Source organism: Lepus europaeus, chromosome 17 (genome assembly GCF_033115175.1).
Source record: "Lepus europaeus isolate LE1 chromosome 17, mLepTim1.pri, whole genome shotgun sequence".
In the NCBI taxonomy this organism is placed as follows: domain Eukaryota; kingdom Metazoa; phylum Chordata; class Mammalia; order Lagomorpha; family Leporidae; genus Lepus; species Lepus europaeus.
In genome coordinates this window covers 46579986-46596531 of record NC_084843.1, presented here as the reverse complement: position 1 = coordinate 46596531, position 16546 = coordinate 46579986, and positions in this window count along the sequence as shown.

The window sequence follows — 16546 nt, the reverse complement described above, 5'->3', positions numbered from 1 at the left end:
TGCCTATGGATGCTTCACTTGTAGTTATTATCTCCTTATATGTAACCATTTCAGGTTCTGCTTGCTGGTACAGAGCAATGGCGTTAACCCTTGCCAGACATACAGCTCAGTATATATACGTAGAAAAAACATCATAGTGACTGTGCTCACAAGCATGATATTGTATCAATTTCTGTGGTTGCCACGTAACATAAGAATATCCGATCAAATTTATGTATGTAGACATACAAAGGAGACAAAGAGGCTAAAACTAGTCTTTTTGGATATGAATCCAACTGTTTTAAGACTACTTAATAGATTAGGACTGCTTCCTGGCCTTGTCGTTTCTGTTCACGAATCCTGCTACACTACCACACACATGTGAGATATGGAGTGAGTTCCTAGTTCCAGGTTTTGCCTGGCCAATCCAAAGCTGCTGCATACGTTTAGGGAATGAATCAGTGGATGAGTGATCTTTTTCTGTTTCTCTCTGTGTCTGGATATCTCTTTCTGTTTCTGTTTCTCAAATAAGTAGAATAAAAAAAAATAGATAAATAAATCAATTATTTCATTGTGTAGTTTTGGGATTTTTTTTTATTTGGACTGTTTTATTTGTTTATCTTGACATACCTCTGAGGTATTTCTGTTTCATTTTATGGCATGCAAGTAAATTAAGGATGGGAGATATTGAACATCTTCCTTACTGCCCTTGTTAGTAACTTCCTCACTGAGATTCAAAGCCAGGTCTTCTTACTCCACAATTTGTGCTTTTTCACTCTATCATCATATCATTTTGGAATAAGTTCTTGGATATAACCTTAAATTCAAAACACATGGAATTTACAAAGTCTTTTTTTGATAAATATGCTTATTTTTGCTTCATACTTAGGGCACACTTTCTCCACCACCAACCATTTTAGCTTAAAGTAAATAGACATGCGTTTATAATTCCAAATATAAGTGCTGAAAATATTTCTGCTTTATTCTAGAAAATTGCAATATAAATTAAATTTGGTACTCTAACTCATATTGTGTCCAGATTATATTGTTTTACAGACTCATGTGTTATGACATTGCACTAGGTAGATAGTCAAAAAGGTTTCTGGATAACAAAATTGATATCACAATACCATCAGGAAACATGTAATAGTTGTACAACTTTAAAAAGGCTCAGTGATAAAAAGAAAATCTCTTTTATTGCAAATTACAAGAAAACATACTGTCAGAACCACACTTACAGTGCTGGGAAAAGTTAAATGTAAAACTGAAATAATTCTCTATTAATTACATCTAGCAATCCTCAGATCACAGTTGTCCAGGGTCATTCTTATGAGGAATTTATTCACATCATTATGATGTATGGTCCTAATTTTATTACAGCACAACATAATAATGGAAAATCTTTTTTTTTATTTAATGAACATAAATTTCCAAAGTACAGCTTATGGATTACAATAGCTTCCCCCCCCATAACTTCCCTCCCACCCACAACACTCCCCTCTCCCACTCCCTCTCCCCTTCCATTCACATCAAGGTTCATTTTCAATTATCTTTATATACAGAAGATCAATTTAGCATATATTAAGTAAAGATTTCAACAGTTTGCATCCACAGAGAAACACAAAGTATAAAATACTATTTGAGCACTAGTTATAGCATTAATTAAACACCTAAGAATAATTGTGTATTAATTACAGAGTTCAACCAATAGTTTTAAGTACAACATAAAAAAAAAATAAAAGGGTAAAGTATTAAGTTCTTTTTTTTGTTTGTTATATAGTTATTTTTTTATTTAATAAATGTGAATTTACAAAGTGCAACTTTTGTATTATTGTGGCTTCCTCCCCTCTCCCACACCCTCTTCCATCCCGTCCTTCATCGAGTTTCATTTTCAATTACCTTCATATACTGAAGAACAACTTAGTATATACTAAGCAAGGATTTCAACAGGCTGCACTCACACAACCGCCAGGTATAGGGTATTGTTCGACTAGTAGTGTTGTTTTTAAGTTTCATAGTAAAACACATTAAGTGACTCCCTTTGTTGATTTAACAATTGGCACTCTTATTATAATGGAAAATCTTAATGATAATCTGCATATAAATAAATTGTCAAAAAACAATGTTAACAGTTTTAAATGACGATTATGTAGAGTAGGTTATACCCTAAACAGTCTGGATATACACGGGAGGTTTGTTGTGTATAAATGCATAAGATCTGCATATACAAATTAAATAAATGTTTAATAATTAAATGTAGATCTACATATACAAACTAAAGTATTTAAGTTTATAATTCAGTTATAAACACCATATTTAATAGACTGTAGTATTAAATTTAAAGGAAGTTCATCCTATAGGAATTTTGCCTTTTAAATTGATTTATATGTTGAATGCATCATTATTGCTAAAATATAAACATTTTATTGACTCCAGCGCTCACTCAATGTAAGGCTAGGTTAATTTTCTGGCTAGCTTAGATAAGCAGAGAACACTCTAACATTGTTGAAAATTTAATTCAAAGACATAATTTAATTCTAAAGTAAAGTCTTCTTGATTATGAAAGAATGTACCTTCTTATAAGTAGCAGCTTTCATTGTCTACTACTTTAGTTGGACATGTAAAAGAATTGAAACTAACACGCATAGCCAGATCCACTGTGGATTAAGGGTCAGGTACTCAAGGCAGATGAATAGGAAATAATAGCCTCACTGTAAGAAGAGTATGACGTCCAGGGAGCACGGCCTGTCTGAAATGGCATTAAAGCTTTTTATTAAGAGAAATATAATTCTGAAGATAAGTAGATTAGATTAGATAGATATTTTATGTGACATATTCCATTTTAAAAATATAACATGGTCCAAAGCTAATGTAAGCTAAACAAAGTCTATGTCCTTGTACAGTATGGATTATTTTTCACCACCTTGTGAATTCTTCTCCAGAAGATTATAAGAAATTTTTTTATGATTCATATTTTTCAGTGACTTATTACACATTGCCCTGAAAAGCAAATTTCTCTTGTTTTTAAACCACCCTGTATTTTTGTTAGAGCAATCTGGGTGGACAAAGATACTTTTCATTAATCTACTGGAAGAAAAAACACTTTCCATTCTCTGTAAATCATACTGACTACAGCCCACAGCAGGGAGAACATTTATAGATTGTTAAATCTAAGTTACTTAATTTTAAATTCATCTGAGTTATTTTTATTCCTGTATATCTCAGCTCAGTTCTTGCTGCACAGTCCACTACCCTACAAGTCAGTGATAAGTATCAACAAGAACAGAAAATCATAGTGTTAAGAGTTCATGCAGTTATTTGGTGCAGATATGTGCCATGAGTTTATTTTGGAGGAAGAAGGAGTTTCTCATTAGCAGCTTCTTATAGAAATGACAGAGTGGGGGGAAAAAAGCAATATCCACTGCACATGCATGTTTCAGGACTTTGCTCTCTTACTCACTGAGAAATCATTGTCCAAATCAAGATAAGGTCAAGCACACAATAGATTGTTCAGAGAAATATACTGCACTCACAGAGAAGAAGAGGGGAATGAATATTTACCCAAGAGTAATTAAGTTATTTGTGTTCTCCATTTGCATTGATTGTATATATAATTTAATAAAGTGCTATGTAAATAAGAAATATAAATGGTGATAACTTTCAGTTCCTTAAAAGCTAAATTCAATAAGTGAAGTACATTCCAAATACTAAAAATATCTAATATAGAAGTCTTTGTTAAATCTGATATAGATTATTGTAAAATGCTTGAGAAAAAATAAAATTCAAGGTATCTGTTATTAAATTTTGTTCTTATTTTTCTCTTGCAAATTATTTAATTTAAGAAAACAAAACAAACAAACAAACAAAAAACCAGAAACTATAGATGATGAACTAGTGAAATTAAGGTAAAAATATTACTTGAAACTTTTACCTGAGGGATTTTATTCAAAAAACTTTAAGTAATATGCATTGAATATTAGGAAATAAATATAACTGTTAACATACTTAAATTTATGATTAAACTTTATATAATGTGTTTATTGCTTTGTATTTATAAAGACATAAAAATTGTCATCTTAACTTCTATAAGTATAAAAATTAGTATTACCTATATAGTTAACATAAAAGTTACAGATCTAAGTCAATTCAGAAAGATTCTCTAGGGACTAAAGAAGGCTATATATGAGCTCTTCAAAAATTCATGGAAAATGCAATTAAAGTTTATTTTTGTGCAAAACAGTTTTGAAATCTATACATAATTTTTCCACAAGCTCATTTTCCACAAACTTGTTGAAGACCTTAGGTATAAATTAGGATGGCAACTGAAAGTGAAATGAATTTTTTTAAAGTTTTTTTTTTTTTTTAATTTGAAAATCATAGTCACAGAGAGAGAGGTAGAGACAGAGAGAGGGGTCTTCCATCCACTGGTTCACTCCCCAGATGGCCATAACGGCCGGAGCTGCACTGATCTGAAGCCAGGATCCAGGAGCTTCCTCCGAGTCTTTCATGGGGGTTCAGGGGCCCGAGGACTTGGGCCATCTTCTACTGCCTTCCCAGGCCATAGCAGAGAGCTGGATCAGAAGTGGAGCAGCTGGGACTTGAACCAGCACCCATATGGGATGCTGGCACTGCAGGCGGTGGCTTTACCCACTACACCACAGCACCGACCCCATGTGAAATGAATTTCTACTGAATTTCTTAGTGCTTTGACATCATTATTATTCTGGGAACAGTAACAGGGCAGTGCTCTTTGGATGGTCTTTTCCCTAGGTCACCTTCAAACAAAATTTCAGTTCAAAGCCCTTAAACAAATTATGTGTTAGCTCTAGAGGCCATTATTACTTATTTATTTTTCCCCAGGATGCTATTATTTATGGAATACAAGCTTCATGCATTTCATGAACTTTAGGAACATAGTGATTATTCCCACAGTCCCTGCCCCCCATCTGAATTCCAAACTTCTTACTCCTCCTTCTCCTATTTCCATTCTTATTTTTACTAAGATCTATTTTCAATTAAATTTATACACAAATGATTAACTCTATACTAAATAAAGAGTTCAACCAATAGTATAAGAAAAAATAAAACAAAAGCAAAATCAAAAACCTATTCCTCGACAGTTGAGACAAGTGCTGCTCTAAGTCATTGCATCTTAAAGTGTCAATTTCAATTCTGTAGATTGCCTTTTAGATGCTCTATTAGTTATCACAGATCAGGGATAACATACAGTGTTAGTCCTTTTGGGACTGGCTTATTATTTAAAAGGATAGCTAAACTGTGACCTCTTGGTGTTGCTGGGCTATGTGAGTAACCTTTGTATTTCAGGAGGTCATCTTTACCTTAAGGACTAATGAGGCTTAGCAATGGAAAGGAATATAAGAAAAACATGTTTGTGGCTTTTGTTTTGAACTGCATTGAAACTAAAAACAATTATTTTGTTTTAGGTAGTTCAATAACAAAGCATAATGTTATCTCAAGGTTTCTTACAATTACATCTGCTCCACTTGGTTGGGGTTACTCCATTAATGTGTTCAGCAGCTTGTTCTCAAAATAAAAGCAGCTTCCAAATTCTCAATGAGCATTTAAGCCATTTTGTAGAACTGATGTTTTCAAACAAAAGGGTAGAGTCCTTTCACATACATTCATTCCAGCTGAAAACATAATCACTGTATATTCTCAAATCTCACCTTTCTAAGCAAATCAAACAGTATGAAACATCTATTTACTTACTCAATTTTCAGATTTTTAAGGCTTGTCTTTGTTACAAGGTATTCCCATTCTTAATGAATAACAGTGTAATGACAGCTGCTGCTTCTTAGTCAAACTCTTAATTTTATAGTTTAATTTTGCAGTACTCTATTTTTTCTATTGCTAGTTAAATCCTATAAAACTATTCATAAATCTGTAAGTACTCATTTCCTTTCTCTCTGTGTCAGTAGCTAAATTACATTTCCTTAGCCCTATGATTCAACCTGGTTAATAGATTTTATCAGAGATGGTACATTTCTAAGCATGGATAAAACAAACCTCTACCATTGATTGGGAATCATTAATGAGACTGAATAGAAGTAAGAAATGGATTTTAATTTTAATGAGCATTCAGCCCATATTGAAAGTTATATAGTAAATTTTGACTTTTTTAATACTTTCTATTATAAACAAAACTAAACACACTTATACCATATCCCATTTCTTGATAAAGTACATAAGGAGTACTTTAGCTTCAAATTTAAGAGCAAATGTAAATAAAAATATTGTCAGATTACACTATAGAATGATTGGATGAATTAATATAACTCAAAGCATAAGAAAATTACTTTCCTGTAATTCTCACCAATACTAATTATTTTTGAAATATTTAAATTTTCTCAATCTAGTGCTTTTGAAAATGTTTATTTACAATTTTAGTTTTCATAATGAGAAACAAAGATATACATATATTTTACTCATTCTAGGACTTAATAAATTGATTATTTAATATTCTATAACCATACTTTTATTGGGCTCTTTTTTTTGCTTGTTTTATTTGAACTCCATATATCTTATGGAATAACACTCTCCACCACCTACTTGGAACTACTACTTCCTCTCCTACTCACAGCTGATCTACTTCTAAAAATGTTTCCTGAAAACATTCCTGGGAAACATCAGAAGTTCAAATACTTGAATTTCTGACACAGTAGACCTGGATGGATTTCCCGGCTCCTGACTTCAGCCATCCCCATCACCATCTATTGTGGCCATTTGGGAGTGAACTAGTAGATGGGAAATCAACTCTCCCACCTCTACCACTTCTCTGTCTTCTTTTTTTTTTTAATATTTTTTAAATTTTTTGATTTATTTATTTTTATTATTTTATGTTATTTTTATTATGTATTTGGGCCATATTCTGCTATCCCGGGCCATAGCAGAGAGCTGGGCAGGAAGTGGAGCATCCAGGTCTCGAACTGGTGCCCATATGGGATGCCGGCACTTCAGGCCAGGGTGTTAACCCACTGCACCGCAGCAGTGGCCCCTACTTCTCTGTCTTCTTTCTCAAATTTTTAATACCTGTACCCTTAACCTAAATGTAATAAAACTATTTTCCTAGTTTGCAAATTTGCAATATTTTCAAAATTAGAGTTAAAAATATTAATCAGAATCAAATGTGCTCATCTTTTCCTTTATGGCATGTTGACAGTAATTACATTTTATGTACAATCAGTAACCTAGGTTTAATGTTTTGCCTTTAGGTTGAAACCTAAATATAAACCATTTCATAAAAAAATCTCGAGGAATTATTTTTCTTCTTCCTATTCATTTCCCTAACAGGAGTATAAGCACGTTTGAACATCATAGCTGCCTCATTTATTCAAAATGAATAAATACAACAGGCCTTGAATTTTATTTAAAAATTCCCAGTAACAGTTTGTTTCAGTATCATTATCATTTTCTATCACCCTTGGGAACTTCTTTGAAAGAAGTTTATCAGGAAATAGCTGGCTATTCTTTTTATTTTATGTTTATATTCACTTCAGTACTTCTAGAGAATGACTATAAATGATTAATCTTGACAACATTCATTTTTTTTTTTTTATTTGACAGGTAGAGTTAGACAGTGAGAGAGAGAGAGAGAAAGAAAGGTCTTCCTTCCTTTGGTTCACCCCCTAAATGGCCACTATGGTCGGTGCTGCGCCGATCTGAAGCCAGGAGCCAGGTGCTTCTTCTTTGTCTCCCAAGTGGATGCAGGCACTCAAGCACTTGGGCCATCCTCCACTGCCCTCCCAGGCCACAGCAGAGAGCTGGACTGGAAGAGGAGCAACTGGGACTAGAACCCCGCGCCCATATGGGATGCTGGCGCTGCAGGTGAAGGATTAGCCAAGTGAGCCACGGCGCCAGCATCCCCCCCCCCTTATTTTTTTTTTTTTGACAACTTTCTAAAGTGTGATTTTTTTTGCTAAATATTTCAGGTTGAATTTAAGCCTATTTATCCCCAGAGTGATCCTCCCTGGCTAGAAGAGACTATCTCATCATCTGCCTTCCTATAATATTCCTTCATGCTTGAATATTATGTTTGTCTTGGAACTTGAAGGTAAAAGCTTATATATTCTTCCAATGAATTTTAAGTAAGGAAAATCTTTAAATGTATAAATTTTATAAGTAATATACATGATGCAAATTAGTTGTGATTATGGGTAGTAGGTAGCAAGAAAATGGAGAGTGCCAACAACCCAAGGGTTTCCTCTATCCAAAAATAAAATTGAAGTAAAGCATGTCTTTCAATATCTAGCTAGGCCTCCCCTTCAGTATATGCGTGAAAAGTCCAAAGACATGGTAAACTGGTCAAAATGACTTTTCTGTGTATAACTATTTATGAACTATATAGATATATAGGGACTGGCTCTCACAACTCCCTTAACAACCCCTGTTTTGGATGATTTTTTTTTTTTCAATTTGTTTTTTATTTACTTGCAAAGTGGAGAGAGAAAGAGAAAGCTCCCACTCACTGCTTCACTTACAAAATGTCTGCAATGGCCAGGACTGGGCCAGGCTGAAGTCTCCCACATGGTTGACAGGAACCAAATTATGTGAGCCATGACCTCTGCCTCCCAGGGTCCATATTAACAGGAAACTGGGATCAGGAGCTGGAACCCAGAATCAAACCCAGGCTCTGGGTTGTAGTATGCAGGTGTCTTGACCACTACGCTAACCACCCATTCCACAGAGTGAATTTCTTCTAATTCTTTTTCTTTATTAATGTTTGAAATTCAAAATTAGACTTAGCTAAGAAAATTGCTTACCAAAAACGACAAATACTTCACATTTCAAAATATCTCCAGAATATCTCCCGCAGAAACAGGACACAGTGTACCAATGTTTCGTTTTGTTTTTAAATTCATTGTTCAGAACCGGAAGTAAGCAGGTTTGGAATACAATAAAACACTGGGAAATAGAATGGAACAAAACAGTCTTTGTCTGAAATAAATTGCTGTCCTAAGTCCAATGCATTTTTCTACCTATTGTCCATAGAAGGTTCCATAAATCTGCTCTTTGGAGCTATGCTAAGAGGACATAATACTCTGTTAGGCTTACAGAAGCAAATTCTGTATAGCCAACACTGTTTGCTATACAAAATTGTAACCTGTGTTTCTACTCAGCCCAATGAGTGGCTCCTCTCATCTTTAGATACAGTACATGTCTAAATATATTTAATAAATATATCTAATTAAATATTATATGTATAAGGTGGGACAGAATAGAATATTCATTTGAAAATAGAAAACCAAGTAGTAGGGGCTGACGCTGTGGCATAGCAGCTAAAGCCTCCACCCGCAGTTCTGGCATCCCATATGGGCACCTGTTTGATTCATGGTTGCTCTACTTTGAATCCAGCTCTCTGCTATGGCTGTGTAGGCAGTTGAATATGGTCCAACTCTTGGGGCCCCTGCACCCAGTGAGACACCAAGAAGCTGCTGGATCCTGCCTTCAGATTGGCCCAGCTCTGGCCCTTGCAGCCATTTGGAGAGTGAACCAGTGGATGGGAGATCTCTCTCTCTCTCTCTCTTTGCCTCTGCCTCCACCTCCCTGTAACTGTGCCTTTCAAATAAATAAATAAATCTTGAGAAAAATAAAATAAACATTTTTGTAAAAAAAAAAATCATTAGGATACACACAGGAAGCTTTGACTACTTGTATCATCTTCCTTAGTCATATTTAGATGATGGCTTTGGCAAATATGCCCTATTTGTTTCCTAAATGATATTTTAGCTAGCTTCCGGTCAACAGAATTTGTAAGCTGGAAGATGTTAATTCTTACAATGGCACAGATTATTTAACAGTTCAGAATATAAATTACTTTTGTAGTCAGCCTCAGATTTACATTTTGGAATCCAATCAGATTCATATACAAGTAACAGTATTCCTGGTGTTTGTTTTATAGATATTTTTCTAAGATTTGGTGTATATGTTTGCCTTCTTGCCATTGAGTTTTGTGGAAATGCCATAATTTTAGTCTATTTTTGAGGCCATGTTACAATTGAAAAAATTTATGAGTATTTTTTCCAATGCTTCAGAGATTTAATCCATGGTGTGATGGACATAACTTTGATTTTATCCTCTCCCCAAGGATAACTTTCAATTAGTCTTTTAATATTCACAGCATTTCTAAGCTTATCTTTTATCTTTTGAAATTGGGAAGCAGTTGTCTTTTTTTAGTTTCATATATTCATGAATTTGTAGATTGTATTTCATTTATTACTGCCTTGCAAATTCAGAAACTTTATTTCTGAGTTTATTTATCTTCTATTAATCTGACAAACATGGTCAATAGCAATCAATCAATCATGCTGTAAGAGGCCTTCCAAAGGAAGGAAATATGCATTATGAAAAAACTATGTTCAAGACTTCAGTTTTTTTGCTGCAAAAGAAACTTGTACTAACTTGTTATAATGTACCTAGATAAAATCTAGTTTGAGACTCTAAGAAGGATAAGATAATCAGTTTGAGATTTGCATGATTTCTGCTGATTTGAAACAATAACAAAAGCTAAATTTATGGTAGCTGGAGTGGTAGAATGATGAAATTACTGTGCTTTATGAAAAATTTATAGAGAGAGTTCCAGGAAGGAACCAAAAGTTTAAAAACGGGTAAGTGATTTTTAGGAGGAGCAAGACAGTCTTGTAGGTTAAGCCCAGAGTAGCAAACCATACATATTAATTTGCAAGAAAAAATTAACATTTCATGGCATAATTAAGAAAACCAATGATTAATAGTAGAGACAATAGCTAATACCATAGACATCTCAATTAGTTTGGCTTACATAGTTCTGACTTGAAATCAAAGTGGAGTAAATGTTCCTCTGGATGTGTGCCAAAACTGTTGCAACCAGGTCTACTACAAACAAAAGCAAAGATTCATTTGACATTTTAAGCAAGTGGCACCAAGATATTGAAGCATTTATTGAAGAATTGAAGCAGAAAATGAAAAATGGCTGTGTCAGTACAGTTGAGACAAAGTCCAATTAAAGCAATGGCTACCAAGAGGTAGAAGTAGCGCAGTCAAAGGGAAAGCAGACCTGTCAAGAGCAAAGGTCATGACAACAGGTTCTGGGGATGCTCAAAGTATTTTTTCTTGTCGACTTTCTGGAGAACCAGCGAAGAAAATCTGTTTATTACAAGTGTCTTGAGAATGGTACCCAAGCTTTAGCAGACAATCTGCAATGTGTACTTAAACACCAAAACAATGCTCTTGCTCATTCCTGTCATCAAAAAACACTTTTGTGAGATTTTTAATAGGAAATCATTAGGCATCCACCTTAATGTCCTAATTAGTTTCCTTCTGATTTCATTGTGTTTATTAACCTTAAAGCATATTTAAAGGACATCCACTTTTCTTCACTTAATAATATAAGAAAGACTGCAATGATAAATCCTTATCAATTCCATCCAGCCTCAATATGAGGGTTGTGTGTGAGGTATGTGAAGTTTGTGTGTGTGTGTGTGTGTGTGTTTGATGACAAAAATCCCACTTCTAGTTTCATGATCACTTTTTAAGCACTCAGTATAAGTATTGTTATGCTGTTTCTTTAGCTCTTAGTGATTTTTTTAAAAGGAAAACACACTTATTTTCTACTCAGGCTATGTGGGTATTATAGATTTTGTTAGGGACTCTGATGAGTTCTTTCCTTACTTTGGATTAGTTGCTATTTGGAACATTTCTCTCTAATGGCAGAAAGTAAAGGGAAGTATGTGAAATCATGCACTGTTATTTGAACTTTAATACAATTGGTCAGCTATGAAGTAATAGAGAATTGTTGTAGGATTCTGATTCCATAATTTTCAGGATACTGCTTTTTGGTAATCGATGTATTATATTAAATTATGATGATGTATTTATGAGGCAATTATGAAGTGTTAAGTAGAAATTTTTAGTCTCAAATTTTAAGAAAAAGTAATAAGAAATTGCAGTCTAGTATCATAAATTAATTTTGGGTTATTTGTTTGAATATGAATTAAAATATTTTTCAGAAATTTTTTTCAAGGTTATATAGAAAAAAACAGTAAGATGGTTCTTGGGTCCACATAAATAATGAAAAATTTATACACAACTTTCCTGGATGATTTTGCACTGACTTCTGGGTATACATATTAGATGTCAAATATACATATTTATTTACAAGATCTAGACAGAAAACAGCAAAGGTTAAAAATAAGACTTCTCTACTTTTCAGTGATTTACTGTATCATTTTGGACAAAACAAAAACTTGTAAAGGAGATTTTCCGATACACTATATTCAACAACTCCTTAATAGACAACATTCAATGATTGCATTTCTTTAACTGGTGTTACTGATAAGGCTTAAGCTAATCTTCTCTTCAATGTATTTACAGTATTTGTGTCTAAAAAGTTTGTTATAATTTATAACTATAAATTTTTATAAACAAATGAAGAATTGATATTTTTAAAATTTTATTTTACTTATTTGAAAGGCAGAGAGGGAGAATGTGGGCGTGACATTTGACTTGCTTCAAGTCGGCAAAATATGGCAAAGGTGAAAGAACTATGCAAATATGAGTATGATTCCAAGTCAGTTGATTTTGAGATAATGAAAAGGGGAATTACACTGGTCCTCACTTAGTCAGGTGAGGACCTTTTGAAAGGGAACTGGGTGTTCTCTTATGTTGTAGCCTCCCCTGTTGGATTAGTGGAGTCAATAGCTAAATTGGAGAATCCATCATGGACAAGAGCTTCCAGAAGACCCTGTGAATGATGAACATATTTTAGGGCCAGAGAACACTCTCTAGCTGACAACTAGCACATTCAGTTATACAGACATGAGGAAAATGAATTCTTCCAACAGTTTCAATGAGGTTGGAAGTAAAATCTCCATGGGAGCCTCCAGGTGGGAAAGCAACCTGCCTGAAGCTTGCACACAGCCCATGATGCTCTGAGTAGAGGAACCAGGTAAGCATGCCCAGACTCCAAGGAGATGATGAGATAATAGGTAGTCTGTAGTAACTTTTTATATAGCAATAAAAAGCTAATAAGGAATTTGCAAAAATAAGCTGTCTTTGTATCGAGTGAGAATCAGAGAAACCAAGCAGAAAATAATTATAAGACCAAAACCTTGCTTCTGCTGGTGTTGAGAAAACAAATCTTTGAATTCAGAGCCCTTCAAAAAGAAGCAGCTGTGGACACTACCTAGGTTTCAAGTCAAGGATTCCAAAAGAATGTGTCCTGAGAGACAGGTTCTGTAATGAATGTGTTAGATTTAAATGGATTAGGAGGAGACCCCCATACATTATTTGTTGATAACAAAAAGAATTTCTCTGTTATGTAATAATTCTCTCTCTCTCTCTCTCTCTCTCTCACACACACACACACACACAGACACACATACACAAAGTGGGAGGAGAGACAGTGACAGGAAAAAATAATGGAAATGAACTCAAAATGATTGAGGTCTAAAAATAACTGAAAATTATCTCACAGAAAATACATTTGCAACAAGATGGAGCAATCTGGAAAACATCATGCTGAGTGAATTAAGCCAGTCCCAAAGAGACAAATATCATATGTTTTCCCTGATTGGTGACAACTAACTGAACACCAAAGGGGAAACCTGTTGAAGTGAAATGGACACTATAAGAAACAATGACGTGATCAGCTCTTGTCCTGACTGTTGATGTACAATGTAATACTTTAACCATTTTAGTATTTTTTTGTTCTAGTACTAGTGGTTGAACTCTGCAATTAACACACAATTATTCTTAGGTGTTTAAATTTAACTGAAAAGTGATCCCTGTTAAATATAAGAGTGGGAAAAAGAGAGGGGGGAGATGTATAATTCGGGACATGCTCAATCGGACTTGCCCCAAATGGTGGAGTTAGAAACGTGCCAGGGGATTCCAATACAATCCCATCAAGGTGGCATGTACCAATGCCATCTTACTAGTCCAAATGATCATCTTCAGTTCACAATTGATCACACTGATAGGTCTAAGAGTCAAAGGAATCATACAAACAAGACTAGTGTCTGCTAATACTAACTGATAGAATAAAAAAGGGAGAGAACGATCCAACATGGGAAGCGGGAGACACAGCAGACACATAGAATAGCAAATGTCCTAAATAGCACTCTGGCCTCAGAATCAGCACTTAAGGCATTTGGATCTGGATCAAGAGCCCATGAGAGTATTTTAGGCATGGAAAGCCAAGACACTCTGGCAAAAAAAAACAAACAAACAAAAAAAAAAAAAACAAAAAACAAAAAACAAACCTACAAACCTAAATGAAAGATCTCTCTGCAAGGGAGATCCCAGTGGAAAGAATGGGGCCATCAAAGAAGGAGGTACCTTTCTCTGAAGGAAGAAGAGAACTTCCACTTTGACTATGACCCTGTCAGAATAAGATCGAAGTCGTTGAACCCTAAAGGCTTCCATAGCCTTGGCAACTCATGACTAGAGCCTAGGGAGATTACTGACGCCATAAACAAGAGTGTCAAATTGTTAAATCAACAACAGGAGTCACTGTGTACTTATGTCTCATGTGGGATCTGTCCTTAATGTGTTGTCCAATGTGAAGTAATGCTATAACTAGTACTGAAACAGTATTTTTACACTTGTGTTTCTGTGTGGGTGCAAACTGATGAAATCCTTACTTAGTATATACTGAATCAATCTTCCGTATATAAAGATAATGGAAAATGAAAAAAAATTGGTTCTAAATTGGAAATTGCATAGAAAATTAATCAATTTTTTAAAAATATCATGTTTGATCTCTGTCCTTAATGTGCTGTACATTGTGATTTAATGCTATAACTAGTACTCCAACAGTATTTTTCACTTTGTGTTGCTATATGGGGCCAAACTGTTGAAATCTTTACTTAATATATACTAAACTGATCTTCTGTATATAAAGAGAATTGGAAATGAATTTTGATGTGAATGGAAGTGGAGAGGGAGCAGGAAAGGGGAGGGTTGCAGGTGGGTGAGAAATTGGAGGGGGGGGAGGAGCCATTGTAATCCATAAGCTGTACTTTGGAAATTTATATTCATTAAATAAAAGGTTAAAAAAAAGAAAATACATTATAAGATAGACTATTTTATCTGAATTTGATAGTATTTAGAAATATGGTACTAAATGAATATGACAAAAAAACAACTTACACAAAACATAAGAAAAAATGATGAAATGGAAAATATAGAGAAAAAATATCCATTTAAGGCACAGAAATGATATGTGCTACAAAGTACACAAGAAAACTTGGGAGTAACATAGTAAATAATTTAAAATTCTAAGATGATTTTAACTTGTGACCCAGAATATGGCTGAGATAGAAGATAAATAAACAATGTTTGAGGAAATACAGTCTGAAAAAAATCCAAAGTGACAAAAAATTTAAACCAAAGAATAAAGATGCTTTATGGTGCTTTATAGACCACAGATAACAGACATACACACACAAACACACACACACATGAGTACACACACACACACAGAGAGAGAGAGAGAGAGAGAGAGAGACAAGCATCATGGTATAGATGTTGAAAACCCAAGGGCAAAGAAAACCTTATAAAGGTAGACAAAGAAGTCCTTCCTTGAAGGATGATGGTAAAAGTGACAAATTATTTTCAAAGTGACAATGGAAGTCAGATGGTAAGAGAATCACATTCAAATTGCTGAAAGAAAATATTTACGATAGAAAATTGTATAATATATCCTTCAAAGCGAATGATACCATAGATTATTTCAGGTGTACTATAGCTTACTTATATTATCTTACTTACATTATTTTATCCTTCTTCGTATTGAACTGAAATGAAAGGAAATACTGGTACTACTTTGAGAGAAGAATTTTTTTTGTTTCTCTGTTTTCATTTATTTGTTTATTGTATTTATTTGAGAGACAGAGTTACACAGAAAGAGGGAGGAACAGAGGAGAGAGAACTTCCATCTACTAGTTCACCCCCCAGTGGTCACAACAGCCAGAGCTGAACTGACCCGAAATCAGGAGCCATGAGGTTCATCTGGATTTCCCATGTGGGCTCAGGTGCCCAAGCATTTAGGCCATCCTCCACTGTTTTCCCAAGAGCATTCCCAGGGAGCTGGATCAGAAGTGGACCAGCCAGGACTTGAACCTGCACCGTATGGGATGCTGGCATTGCAGGTAGCATCTTTACCTCCTACACCACAGTGATGAACCCTGTTTCTCTGTTTTCATCACTGTTCTTTGATAAGATTGCAATGATTTTTTTATGAAAATAGAATATATCAATAAGTACTTTCTCTTCTTTTATCATGACACATTTTAAAACTCTAAGATATACCGTAAGTATGAATTTTGTGGATTTTCTCGGAATTTTTTCTGTCTCTTAAGTTTGTCTTATAGCAATCTTACCATGAATATTCCCAATTTACAAATGAGTTTGATGGTGATAGGGTAATTGAATATAAATCCTTCTATCCTTTGCACCAGGATTCTCAAATGCCAGTATATATTCAAATAACCTAATGGTAATGTTGAAATTCCTATGTCAAATATTAGTGATTTTGATTGAGTATGACTGAAATGAGGCCAGTAAAACT